Here is a 9,285-nt window from a genome sequence, read left to right as displayed (position 1 = left end):
TTTGAGCTAGCCAAATGGAGCGGATCACCTCTACAACCAAAATATTGTCTTATGTTCTAGTTGTAGTCCATTCATTTAATGCCTATGTGTTATCTCCAATCCATTGTTGCATTTTACATAGTCTATGAGTGATAGCCCATATCTCATTGGTGAGATGACAGTGAATCAAAAGGTGATTTCATGCTTTCATGTTATTCCCTTAAGAGCGCATGTGTTGGGACTTGTCCATCCTCTTCTTCTAAGCATGTCTAGGTTGGGATTGCACCCTTGATTTGAGATTTGGGGCCCCAACCTTGGTTGTAGATAGTTTTCTTGCATCTAGAGGGTCTAGACTTGTGCTTGAACACCTTATTTGGTACAAACCTATTCATGAAGATTCATCAATTGGTTTTTCATCATCATATAGATCAATTTATATGTTATTTTATATACATGCACATAATCAATCTTCCTAAAACACGGTTGATCTTTGTGTGTCTTAGACCATTAAATGCCACAAATCATAGTTAGATGTGCTTGAGTGTGGGTTAAGTAATTGCATTGTGGGAGAACTAATATGCATTTACAATGTATATCAAAAGAAGAAAGGTGCATTGTAGAATGCATGTGGGGTCATAAGAGAGGCATCATGTCACTATACAAAGGATATAAAAATAAAAGGGTATAAAAAATGTGAACAAAAAAATGGATACATACAATATTTAGTGAAAATAGGGGTTTTTTAAATTGGGAAGGTGTATTGGATTTATATTGGTAGGGGGTTAAATAATGTGATTTTTAGAGGTATTTTCCAATATGTAGTCAAATTAAGGGTATTGTTTAGTATGCCACGAATGCACGTGCTATGTCAGAGGTTCAGTGAGTGAAGCCCCCGTGAAGCCTGCCCCCTTACGAACCACGAGTGGGTTATTCCTGTAGGAATTTACAGGGTAAGTTCCTCAGAAAGAACACCAAAAGGACACCGCTCACAACCAGATCTCAAATCAATACACCAGTATTTTTGACGTGGTTAAAACCCTCAAAGTGCAAGGAGGGAAACAGTCCACGGTCTGTCCCAACGTGGGTACTACAGGCAATTTATTATTCAAAGAATGAAAATTTACATAAGCTTCTCTCATGCACGGATTACCCGAACAAAGACCCTCCATGCGCTTTAAATAGAACTCATGGACCAATCGGGTGTCAAGCCACGAATCAAGTGTCGGTAATACCGAGGAGAGAATGAACCGTCGGATCACTACATATCGTGACCGTCGGATTGTAAGTTACAAAATGTACAACGGTAAAGAAACACACTTTACCTAACTCTATACCTAACTCTACACTAGACCAAGTTGAACTTAACTATATCCTATGTGTCGGAATATCCTAACATCCCCCCTTAAGAACAACTTGGGATAGGATTGAAGGATTTACAAATATGACACAATAGGAGAAGGAAGGAGGCACTAGAGCCTATCCCCCCTTAGTGACAACTTCCTGAACTCCAAGCATATATCGAAGTTTAGTGAACTTCGCCTCTGTGAGAGCCTTTGTGAAGATGTCTGCAACCTGATCATCTGTTGGACAATATTGCACTTCAAGAACATGGTCATGAATGAGCTTTCTGATGAAGTGCATGTGTAGTTCAATGTGTTTGCTGCGTTGATGCTGGACTGGATCTTTGCATAGCTGAATGGCACTTTGATTATCACACCAAAGTGTGGTTGGATGCTGCTGCTCAAAGCCAAACTCTGATAGGATCTGACGAAGCCACAAGGCTTCCTTACTAGCTTCCACGGCACCACGATACTCTGCTTCTGCTGACGAAAGAGAAATGGCAGCCTGTTTCTTACAAGCCCATGTAATAGGTCCTGAACCAAGAGTGAAGACATAACCGACAGTAGACTTCCGATCATCAGGGTCACCAGCCCAATCAGAATTAGTGAAACCAACTAATAGAGGAGCTGCTTTGGCACTGTAATGAATCCCAAACTGAACTGTACCTCGAACATAACGAAGTATTCTTTTAGCTGCTTTCCAATGACTTTCACGGGGGTTTTGCATAAAACGAGCAACAAGGCCAACAACAAAGGAAAGATCAGGACGAGTATGGGTTAAATACAAGAGTTTTCCTACAAGTTGACGGTATAAGGTAGCATCAACTTCAGGAGAAGTACAAGAGACTGAAAGTTTGACTCCAGACTGAAAGGGAGAAGGGGCTGGCTTACAGTCTTCCATGTGAAAATGACGAAGAATATCACAAGCATACTTGGACTGGGAAAGGAAAATACCCTCCGTGGATTGCAAGACTTGAAGACCGAGAAAATAGTGTAAGTGTCCTAAGTCTGTCATTTCAAATTTCTTTTTAAGGCTGGTTTTCACATGGTTTATAAGGTTGGGATCACTACCAGTAAGAATAAGATCATCAACATAAAGAACAAGGATGATAAGAGAGTTGCCCACTTTCTTGGTGTAGACAGTATTGTCAGAATGACACCTAGAAAAGCCAGATTCTAAAAGAAAGCTATCCATTTTGGCATATCAAGCCCGAGGAGCTTGCTTGAGGCCATAAAGGGATTTCTTAAGTTGACAAACAAGGCTGGAGTCTGTTTGTATGAAGCCAATGGGTTGTTCCATATAGATTTCTTCCTGCAAGTCCCCATGCAAGAAGGCAGATTTAACATCCATCTGATGGACTTCCCATTTTAAAGAGGCAGCAAGGGAAAGAACAAGGCGGATAGAGTTCATTTTGGCAACAGGGGAGAAGGTTTCAGTGTAGTCAATGCCTTCAACCTGTGAAAAGCCCTTAGCAACGAGACGAGCTTTATGTTTATCAACTTTCCCATCTGGTCCATACTTGGTTCTGTAAACCCATTTACATCTAACAAGTTTGCGTCCCTTTGGTAGAGGAACAAGATCCCATGTATCATTTGTCATCAATGAATGATATTCTTCATTCATAGCTGCTTCCCAATGTGGATGGCCTGAAGCTTCTGCAAAAGTGTCAGGATCATGATTTACTGGAGCTTGAGCCAGTAAAGAAGAGGCTCTTTCAAACTGAGAGCGTGTACGTCGCTGATCTGTAGGATCACCGGCAAGATCACCTGCTGCATCCCGAGTAGCACGGACCCATCTTGGAAGTTGAGGATCCTGAGAAGGTGGGGGAGGATTATCATCCTCGCTTTCATCATCTGAAGAAGAAATGTTTTCAAAAGTAGAAGAGATAGGAGGAGGTGGCACATCCGCCGGACTAGGCTCGCAGGCCGATTTATTTTCATCAAATTTTACATCTCTTCTAATGATAACATTTTTGGACTTAAATGGAATAAGTCTATAACCTTTTACATCTTCAGAATATCCAACAAAAGTACATTTCTCACTCTTAGGTTCTAAAGCTTTATGCTTTTCATCTGGAATATGGGCCCATGCCTCACTTCCAAACACACGAATGTGACTTACATCTGGTTTAATGGAACTCCAAGCTTCTTCTGGAGTGATATTCTCTAGAACCTTAGTAGGAGTGCGATTGATTATATAATTTGCACAATTAATTGCTTCGGCCCAAAAACTAAGACTGAGTCCTTTAGATTGCAGCATACAATTAGCCATTTCCTTTAAGGTGCGATTTTTCCTTTCAGCTACACCATTTTGTTGTGGAGTGTATGGAACAGTATGTTGCATTTGAATTCCATTTTCGGTACAAAAGTTGATGAATGTGTTTTTAACATATTCTCCACCATTATCAGTTCTTAGCTTAAGAATTTGATGTCCAAATTGTTTTTCAACAAAGGCTTTGAAGGCCAAAAATGTGTTAAATACTTCGCTCTTGAGTTTTAAGAAGTATACCCAAGTGCGTCTGGAGAAATCATCAATGAAAGTTAAGAAGTACTTGCAGCCATAGAATGAAGCAACAGGAAGAGGACCACATAAATCACTGTGCACAAGCTGTAAAGGGGCTGAGGCGTGCCAAGAGGCACGTTTGTCAAAACTGTCCCGATGATGTTTTCCGAGTACACATCCGGAACAAACACCATCTCTGCAAGATACCATAGGAAGACCTGTCACCATATTTTATTTACATAGATGCTGAAGGGAGCGATAGTTTAAGTGACCAAATCGCTCATGCCAAAGTTTGCTCACTTCATCATTATGAGCAACAAATACTGAGGGAATATCCTAACAATTCCAGGTGGTGTGGTTTTCCTTGAATAACAGTGATGAGTGAGCATGCATTCCCGGTTAACAGTTAAAGATAGTTGTCCTCACTGCTCGTTTGACCACTAAGTTATGATAGTTTTTCCCACCTGTGAAAAAAAAAATAAAAAATAAGTGAATAAATAAAACAATAGAAAAATAACAAAAAAAAAAAAAAAAAAGACCACATAAAAAGGAATAACAAAACTTAAAAACAAGGAGCTAAAAAAATCTAAAGAAAAACAAAAACATAATAAAGAAAGGAAAATAACCACAAAGACAAAAACATAATAAAGAAAGGAAAATAACGACAAAGAGAAAAACTAGAAAGGAAAAGACTTGAGAGTACACAGATAGAATCCATGAACAGTGGATCTTCCACAAGTCGTCCCTATTGAGCGTAATATACCTTCTTTCTATTTCTATGACTTCCATTAATTTATTGACAAAATAAAATATAAGAAAGCGCACCACATTAATAAATCAATAAATAAATATATACAATAATAAATACATGGTTGCTATGAACTGTATAGTTTGACATTGTTTTAAACATGATTGTGGAGGATTTGTCTAAGCAACTGATAATTTCTCCCCGGCCGCGATTTTCCTGTCGGCTTACTGGCCACGCCTTGAATGTCAAGGGAGACTGAGATGACGACGACACCTTGCTACGTTTCCGGCAAGGTTTGAGATTAAAATTTCACTTTTGAGATTAAAAGTAGGTAAAAATTGAAACAATTTTAGAACGTCAATATTTATAATTCCAACACTCCATTATTTTTTCCCAACGCTGCATTAATTTTTTTGGGAGATAGATTCTTAGATATTAATTGCTTAAATCAACAAGGATACATAAAAGTAAGAAGAAAACCCCTCATGGAGTCTTTTCCTTGTAAATTAATCTGTAAGCTAGGGACTTATAGCCCACTTGTTTTGCCAGTTTAGAGAATGTGTAGAATAATTTTTGGTCTTTATTCTCAATATATATTAGATTATGTAAATCATAGCATAAATTATTTTGGTCATCTTATATGTCTCATAAGATTTCCTTAGTTATATTTCATATATACAAATGTTATGGCATGTCTTGGTCAAGGACATTTGATTTTAGGGTTATGGAGATTTTATTGTGAGTGATCCATGCAATTTCAAACCAAAATTCAAGATTTAATAAGTCAATGGTGTATTATGGTCATTTCATTTTTCTTCTTCTGATAAAAATGTGAAAAAATTAACATAATTGTGTTATTGAAAGATAATTTTTTAATCAAACCTTTATTGGTGAAGGGTTAATTTATTCTCAAAACATCATTTTTCAAAGGCAAAATTTTAACCATAACTTTACTTATTGGGAAGGATGAAGATCCAAAACGTCAAAAAAAAAATTGTTAAAAGGATAAAGACACCTTGCTACATCCAAGTTTAAGATTAAAATTATACTTTTGAAATTAAAATTTGGTAACATCCCAAATTTTAAATTTATTGAAACAATTTTATAATGTAATTTGGGATATCAAAATTTAAGATCAAAATTATACTTTTGGAATTAAAATTTGGTAAAATCCTCAATTTTAAATTTATTGAAACAATTTTATAATGTAATTTAGCATATCAAAATTTAAGATTAAAATTATACTTTTTGGAATTAAAATTTGGTAACATCCTCAATTTTAAATTCATTGAAACAATTTTATAATGTAATTGCACAAATCAAAATTTATAATTCCAAGGCTGCACTAATAACCTATTCAACGAGCTCTATGTGAAACATATATTGCCATGGACCAATTATATGCAGATCTAAGATTCACTGCTTTCACAGAAGAGGTGAATGGAAGGATCAAATTCATGTTTTGAAATTGCCTGTAACTGGTGGATAAATGTGAGCCATGGAATATAACAGATCTAACGGCATGAAAAATGGAAAATAACACATTTAACGGCATGAAAAATGGTATTGAGCAAGCTTTCTTACATGTGACAGCATTGCTATCCGAGGGCTTTTATTGCTTGTTTCATGTCAAGGGTTGGGGGATTTAGAATTCAATACGCTAAGGTCTTTCGTTAAAATATGAACCATCTCTTTTTCTCTCGATGTTTTGAACAAAAATGTGTGTAGGTAATGATCTGATGCATAATATCTTTTTCAAGTAAATCCTGGAAGAACTGAGATACATGTTTTAGTTTAGAAAGCACATGGTGGATATTTTTTTTAGTAGATTTAACCATCCTGGAAGAATTGAGATACATGTTTTAGTTCAGAAAGCGCACAGTGGATACTGTTATTAACATCATTCAAAGAAGGAAGAAATAGATGATTGGTCTCTGTAGCAAAAGAATGGGACAGTCAATGTTTTTCTAGAGGTTCTAAAACAATTGTAACTATTTTTTTAACGAAAGTACGTATGTTTTTTCTTTCTGAAAAAAAGTTCATGTCCAATTAATTCAGGCTCATTGTATTGATTTTCATTTATTGTTTGTTACCCAAATGGATTCCATCGTTGATCCTGCACTTCTTCTGGGATTTTTCCCAATGGCAATAACCTGGTACTCTGTGATGGCTACCCTGGTAGTCATGCTAATAGCTTGGCAGCAGGTTACATACCGCAGAAAAAAAGGGTCCCTGCCAGGCCCCTCAATAGTGGTTCCATTTCTAGGAGGTGCTATTGGAATGATGCGAAAGCCATCTAACTTCTGGGAAGAACAAGCTAAGGTTGCAAGAGGTGTTGGATTGGCAGGAAACCTTCTGTTTGGTAGATTCATTGTGTTTGTTCGTGATTCTGAGCTCTCCCACAAGGTATTTGCCAATGTGAGACCTGATGCTTTTCAATTGGTAGGACACCCATTTGGCCAAAAGCTCTTTGGAGAGCGCAATTTTATCTATATGTTCGGTGAAGAGCACAAGGATCTCAGGCGGCGGATAGCTCCCAACTTCACTCTCAAGGCTCTGGGATTATATGTGGCAATACAGGAGAATGTCATCCGCAAGCATATCAGAAAATGGTTGGAGATTGCCTCCGATAAACCAATAGCGTTGCGCCTTCTTTGCAGGGACATGAATTTGGAGACCTCGCAGAATGTTTTCGTGGGTCCACACTTGAGTAAGCAAGCCAGAGAACAATTTAACAGAGATTACAATATTTTCAATACCGGGTTCAGCGCATTGCCAATCGATTTTCCGGGATTTGCATTCTATAAAGCTAAGCATGCGGTGTCTCGTCTGTCAAAGATTCTGGCAGGCTGTGCTCATGAGAGCAAGAAGATGATGGAGAAGGGTGAGGAACCTGCTTGTCTAGTTGATTTTTGGATGGCTGAGACTGTAAAGGAAATTAAAGAAGCAAAGAGGACAGATGCCCCTAGACCTCCACATTCTGATGATTCTGAAATTGGAGGATATACTTTTGACTTTTTGTTTGCTGCCCAAGATGCGTCTACGTCTTCTTTGTTGTGGGCTATAACATTATTGGAATCCAACCCAGAAATTCTAGAGAAAGTCAGAGAAGAACAGAGAAGAATTTGGCCTGATTTTAATGCGCCCATTTCTCCAGAACAGATTCTAGAGATGAAATACACACAAATGGTAGTAAAAGAAGTTGTCAGATTCCGCCCACCTGCAACACTTGTGCCTCACATCGCTGCTGCTGATTTTTCCATAACAGAGAAGCATACAATTCCCAAAGGTTCAATAGTCTTTCTTTCTCTGTTGGAGTCATCATTTCAGGGCTTTGAAGATGCTCATAGGTTTGACCCAGACAGTTTTTCTCCATCCCGTCAAGAGCATCAGATTTATAAACGAAACTGGCTTCCATTTGGAGCAGGTCCTCATCAGTGCGTTGGACAAAGATATGCTCTTAATAATCTCATGCTTTTTGTTGCTCTCTTTTCTACATTGGTAGACTGCAAGAGATGCAGGACTCCTGATTGCGATGAATTCGCTTATGTTCCTACCATTGTCCCAAAGGATGACTGTCTTGTCCTCCTCTCAAATAGGAAAAATGAGGACATCAAAATATGATGATGTCTGAATCAGTCCTCTAGTTTTCAGCCGTTCTTTGTTTTTGGTCAATGTTCATGTTTGGAGCTAGTATGATGTTGCTTTTACATAGAATAAGGATTTTAGATTTAGAAGGACCGGTAAAAGACTAGTGTGTTTTCGTTTTTGTGGGCAAATGATACAGGATGTAAAAGGGATGGTAAAACACAAGCTAATGTACTGTTCATCATATTAATGAAGGAATGTGTGTGTTTTTGCTTTTTGGAAAAAAAAAAAATGGGGGAAATATGCAGTTCTCGATTCAACGTAATCTTCACCATATCATATGTAAACTCCCAGGTCAAACTAGTGAATGTCCTGCAATAGCTACTAACGTTTGGTGCTACTTAATCTTGCATTAGAGCATGGTGTGTGCAAACAGAGGATTCATAAGATAGCTGGTATTATCATCTGGACAGAAATTTATGCATTTGTTCTGAACTGTAGTGACATCAACTCCCTATTTTTTCTGGGCAATTTTATTTTTAAGAGATAATTTCACAGAAAAGGATATGATTGAAAGGGTAGTTTGGGTCGTCATCATATGGAGGCAACTTCTCTGTTTCTCTCTGGATTGAAGAGTATTAATGCATTTGGAAAATTTGCTTTCATCAGATGGTTTTGCAATACAGAAAATAGATCACCAATCATGAATGCATTTGTTCATGAACAATCTTGACATCGGCTCTCTATTTTTCTGGGCAATTTTCTTGATAAGGCATAATTTTACAAAAAGGGTAGTTGGTTTTGTCATCGTATGGATGCATCTTCACAGTTTCTCTATGGATTGAAGAGAATTGCAATTGGAATTTAATTTGCTTTTTCACCAGATGGTGTTGCAATGCAGAAAACAGACCAATCATGCATGGTGCCATAACTGGAAGAAAAAATCCTCTTCTTTACCCACTGAAAGGAGCATGACTGCATTTACCTGTTTATCATACAACCTTCCCTCATCAGTAGCCATATCCACAGATGACTGGTAGAAATGCTGGTGCCAGGTGAAAGCATATTGCACTTGCACTTCTCATATCATTCATTATTTCCATTATGATTGTCTACCCGGAATGAAT

The 9,285-nt window shown here is 37.7% G+C and overlaps 1 pseudogene; it reads left to right on the top strand.

The window, feature by feature from the left end:
* Positions 1-6,667: 6,667 nt before the first annotated feature.
* LOC149170721 (cytochrome P450 710A1 pseudogene) lies at positions 6,668-8,194 on the top strand (annotated as a pseudogene).
* Positions 8,195-9,285: the final 1,091 nt, after the last annotated feature.

Source organism: Pinus tabuliformis, chromosome 4_2, assembly GCF_031772625.1.
Source record: "Pinus tabuliformis cultivar Carrire ecotype Pingquan chromosome 4_2, CPIR1, whole genome shotgun sequence".
Taxonomy (NCBI): domain Eukaryota; kingdom Viridiplantae; phylum Streptophyta; class Pinopsida; order Pinales; family Pinaceae; genus Pinus; species Pinus tabuliformis.
The sequence above is the reverse complement of the archived record's forward strand: the minus strand, read 5'-3'. Positions and strand labels throughout refer to the sequence as shown.